We start from the raw sequence: 5,000 nt of genomic DNA, 5'->3' as shown, positions 1-5,000 counted from the left end.
TTATATTATTAAGATCCATCATGGCAACAACAGTATAGTAGAGTTGTGTAAAAAAAATATGTGTAAAAGCAATTTTTTAAACGTTTTTTTTAACCAAAAAGAAAAACGAGTCACACAAGTGCGAAACGATTATAAAATAAAATAACTTGAGCGATGTGAGAGAGAGACACACACCCATCGGGCGAAAGGGAATCCGGTTTCTATTCCGGAACCCGGCAGCGGAACCGTATACCATTCGGGCCCTCGTAAGAGTAGTTCGTCGGGGTAACCCAAAATGACCTGGAGACGCCGTCGGGAGATCCGGGAAGAGTTTTCTTTTCTGTATAAGCGTTCGAGTTCCCTGGAAACCTCTAGCAGGGAGATAGGGTTTGGAACGCGAAGAGCACCGCAGTTGCGGCGGTGTCCGGATCTTCCCCTCGGACCTTGAAAATCCAGGAGAGGGCCACGTGGAGGTGTCGCGCCGGTTCGTACCCATATCCGCAGCAGGTCTCCAAGGTAAAGAGCCTCTAGTCGATAGATTAATGTAGGTAAGGGAAGTCGGCAAATTGGATCCGTAACTTCGGAATAAGGATTGGCTCTGAGGAGCGGGGCGTGTCGGGCTTGGTCGGGAAGCGAGTCTGGCTGACGTGCCGGGCCTGGGCGAGGTGAACGGCGTTGAACGGATTCGTTCGTTCTCGTCGGGATCCGAGCTCGGTCCCGTGCCTTGGCCTCCCGCGGATCTTCCTTGCTGCGAGGCTTTCGTTGGCGGCTTGCCGTCGTCGATCGTCCTCTTCGGCCGCCATTCAACACTCAGCTCAGAACTGGCACGGACTAGGGGAATCCGACTGTCTAATTAAAACAAAGCATTGCGATGGCCCCCAAGGGTGTTGACGCAATGTGATTTCTGCCCAGTGCTCTGAATGTCAACGTGAAGAAATTCAAAAAAGCGCGGGTAAACGGCGGGAGTAACTATGACTCTCTTAATAATGAAACTAATGGATTTCATTAAGATCTTTATAAAGTGAGTTTCCACTGGTATTCACGACGTGGTAAAGCTTTCAAGGCGTTAATTACAATCTGCTTCCTATTAGCATGGTTGGTCGCCAACAACTGGTGGAGCCAATCTGGCTGACTATCCCCTTTGGTCTCCAGGTGTGCTAAGTCTAAATTGAGCACCATGGCTGCTAGTGCTATTGGCTTGCCCACTAGTGCTTTCAATGAATTCAGCCCAGGAACTTTGAGATCCAATGATGTTAACATTCTTTTCTCCACTCGAGCGACAGCTGAGGGAGCGATGTAGGTGCCATCTCGGTTGATAATCCTAACCACTGTAGACCGTTGAGGTCCGGGATCTGAGTCTGGAGATCCTGAGGATTCTCGAGGAGGACAGCATGGCTCCGACTCTGCAGGAGGGCAACAGACTGCCACGGGTCTTGAGTATGAGATTATTGCAGGAGGTGGAGGTGGAATCGTCTCCTCCCTCACTTGCTTGAGACGGGTTTCCTCAATAGCTCGAACGGTTCCCGCTATCGCTTGAGAAGCGTGAGTAACCTGTGAGGCGAATTCTGACATTTGGGCCTGATGGGCTGATTTTTCGTGAATCAAAGATTTATGAGCGGTGGTCCTCAAAGGATCGGCGGATATTATATCCTCGTTCCATGTGCCAACCCATACCTCCTCGCGGTGGGGACCGGGCAACGTTGCGGGTCGGCAATCCAGCCGCCTCGCAACGGCCAACAGGGCTCTGGCTTCAAACCTCCGGGGGGTTGCCTTCCCGTCGGGGGTTCATTCAGTAGGCCCGATCGAAACGCGAAGTATGACCACTAGCCGGCGGGGGCCTCGGCCCGCCGGCCCTACTGATCCAGTAGATTCCCGCGACTCTTCCCCTTCTCCCGAACCCGCGCCCCAGCAGCGACCTCGGCGAACCCGCGTTGCCGTAAATGCGCCCCCTGCCAGACCACCAGACGGGGCTCGCGCTCTACGGTCACGCCCTCGTATTGAGCAGGCTCCGGTTCCCGAAGTGCCAATTCAACCTTCGGGGGCGGGAGCCTCCTCGGCTCAACAGTCCATTCAGCGCGCAGAACACCAGTGCCTTCATTGCCCCAGGTCCTTCCCAACCGCCATCGGACTCGGACAGCATATGCGTCACCAGCACCGAGAGGCCTACAACGAGGGGATCAACGTTGAGAGAACGAGACGAGCGTGGTGTGATGAGGAGCTCCTCCTTCTGGCTAGAGAAGAGGTTACCGCGGCACGCCGCGGTGTACGCTTCTTGAACCAGCACCTTTTGTCGATTGTCCCTAACAGGACACTCGACTCGATTAAAGGTGCGCGGAAGAGACCGGCGTATCGGCGGCTTGTAGCAAATTTGCTACAAGAGGTTGCCGAAGCCGATGAGTCATCATCCAGCGATGGCTATCTCTCCGCGGAGGAGGTTGCACAAGCTCCTCCCCGTATCACGCCACCCAGAAACAGAACGTCATTACCTAGGCCAGACGGTCAGTCACCCGTGGATATATTTGTGGATCCGGCTCCGCGATTGGCTATCCCTCCATTGATTGAGGTGGTAGCCAATATCCACGGGTGGAACTCAGACGAGTTAGTGCGACTGGCACGCGAACACCTGATGGGTAATGACGTTCTTGCCGGCGTCTCGCGTTGGCTCGAAGTTTCCTTCCCTTCGGGCCCTTCTCTCGGCGTTGATCAGGCTAGAACGACACCAATTAGACCGCGCTGGGTTAATCCTAACCGGAAACAGCGGCGGAGGCAAGAATATAGTCGCATCCAACGCATGTTCCGTAAGGACATGTCACGTGCGGCTAAGGAAATCTTGGACGGAGCTGAGAACGAGGTTCAGATCCCTGATGTGGCCACAATGGCAGCTTTCTGGGGTCCCCTCGTATCTCAGCCTTCAACACCTGTCCGTCCTGGATTTCCCACCCCGCCTAGAGCGGAAGTTGCCTCCGTGTGGGCCGCAATTTCCATCGAGGAGGTATCGTCTATTACGATACCCCTCAATGCGGCCCCCGGTTTGGATGGTGTCTCTCCGCGTTTGTGGAGATCGGTGCCACCCTCGTTGCGAGCCCTCTTGTACAACATCGTGCTAAGTGTTGGTCGTTGGCCCCCGTCGGTTCTCGCTAGTAGAACCGTTTTCATTCCGAAGGGGGTCGACGGACCGACGGCCGCGGATTTCCGACCTATTTCTATCGTGTCAGTTGTCGTTAGACAACTGCACCGCATCCTAGCCCAGCGATTACGCCAGCTGGGACTCGTCGATTTAAAGCAGCGATGCTTTGACGACGGGTGTGCCGAGAACGTTGCTGTCCTGGCGACCATCATTCAGGACGCGCGGAGGAAGTTGAGAGAGGTTCATATTGCCTCTCTCGACGTGGCAAAAGCGTTTGATAGCGTTAGCCACTCCGCGATCAGTGACGTTCTCGAGCGCCTAGGATTGCCGGTCGGATTCCGACGGTACGTTCGGGATGTATACCAACACGGTGTGACGACCTTTGAGTCTCGTGGTCAGCGTTCGGAGTTCTTCCAATTAGGAAGAGGGGTTCGTCAGGGAGACCCACTGTCGCCAGTACTCTTCTGTCTCGCGATAGATAGAGTGCTGGCGTCTATTCCACCGGGTGTGGGATATGTGGTCGGAGAGCAACGCGTCGCGAGCATTGCTTTTGCAGACGATGTGCTGCTCTTTGCGACCACTAAGTGGGGCCTCCAGACCATCCTAGACCGTGTAGAGTCGGCAGCAAGGGAGTATGGCTTGGCTCTCAATGAGCGGAAAAGTTCGGTCCTGTCTATTGTGCCCTCAGGCAAAGAAAAGAAGGTGAAGATCATCTCCACTCCGACCTTTAGGTTGCATAGTGGTGCCTTCCTCCCTCAGATATCGTCTGTCGGTGCCTGGCGATATTTGGGGGTTGATTTTTGTCCTGAGGGTACTAAGTGTGTTCGCCACGAACTTAGAGCACACTTAGACAGGATCACGAGAGCTCCATTGAAGCCTCAACAGCGCCTTAAAATCTTGCGCTGCTTCCTGCTGCCGAGAATATTCCACTCCACGGTCTTGGGAAAAACGAACCTTGGTGCCCTCCGAAGGCTTGACCGCGAGACCCGAAGTGCTGTTCGAAGGTGGCTCAGGCTACCTCCCGATGTGGCGGTGGGTTACTTCCACGCGTCAGTCCGCGACGGCGGCTTGGGCATTCCCGCAATGTCCACCACAATTCCAGGACTCATGTACCAACGGTACATGAGTTTGAGCCAATCATCCTCGATAGCGGTACGTGCATGTGTAGACCTACCGTGGGTGCAAGAGCGCTTACGGTGGGCTAGAGCCGTACTTTACCGGGGGGGCGAAGACCTTTCCTCCCGGTATAGGAGGATGCAGTGGTGGGCGCGTCGGCTCCACTCTTCCACCGATGGGTGGGAATTGCGGGAGTGCCCAAGAACAGCCGGTTTGTCAACACATTGGGTCGATGCCGGATCTCACGCTGTGCCCGCTAGGGATTTCGTACAATATGTACATGTGCAGGTCAACAGCCTTCCTTCGTTAGTACGGACTACGAGGGGTATCAGGCGGGCCCAGCGTGACATCCGGTGTCGTGCCCATTGTGGCGTCGCGGAGACTTCCTCTCACATCATCCAGTCATGCCACAGAACACACGGTGGCAGAATCCAACGGCATAATGCCGTTGCGAGGACTCTCGCGTCTGGATTGCGAGACCATGGCTGGATGGTGTTGGAGGAACCTTCTTTTAACACCGATGAAGGGCGTAGGAAACCGGACCTGGTGGCCGTCAAGGCACAACAAGTGTGCATCATCGACGCTCAGATCGTGAGTGGCTCCGTCCCCCTCGACGAGTCGCACGATAGGAAGGTTAGCTATTATGCTAACAACCAAAGCCTGAGGGCTGCGATCCGGCAGCGAGTCAATGCCGAGGATTCGCATCTAACCTTCCTATCGTGTACCTTGTCGTGGCGCGGAGTATGGTGTGCGAAGGCCGCGGATGGACTGTTGGGGC

At 55.0% G+C, this 5,000-nt stretch overlaps 1 pseudogene; it reads left to right on the top strand.

The window, feature by feature from the left end:
* Window positions 1-5,000, top strand: part of LOC143350724 (large subunit ribosomal RNA) — an 8,937-nt pseudogene that overhangs the window by 2,056 nt on the left and 1,881 nt on the right.

The sequence above is a fragment of the Colletes latitarsis genome, unplaced genomic scaffold (genome assembly GCF_051014445.1).
Source record: "Colletes latitarsis isolate SP2378_abdomen unplaced genomic scaffold, iyColLati1 scaffold0025, whole genome shotgun sequence".
NCBI classification, from domain to species: domain Eukaryota; kingdom Metazoa; phylum Arthropoda; class Insecta; order Hymenoptera; family Colletidae; genus Colletes; species Colletes latitarsis.
This window is presented reverse-complemented; position numbering and strand designations above follow the sequence as displayed.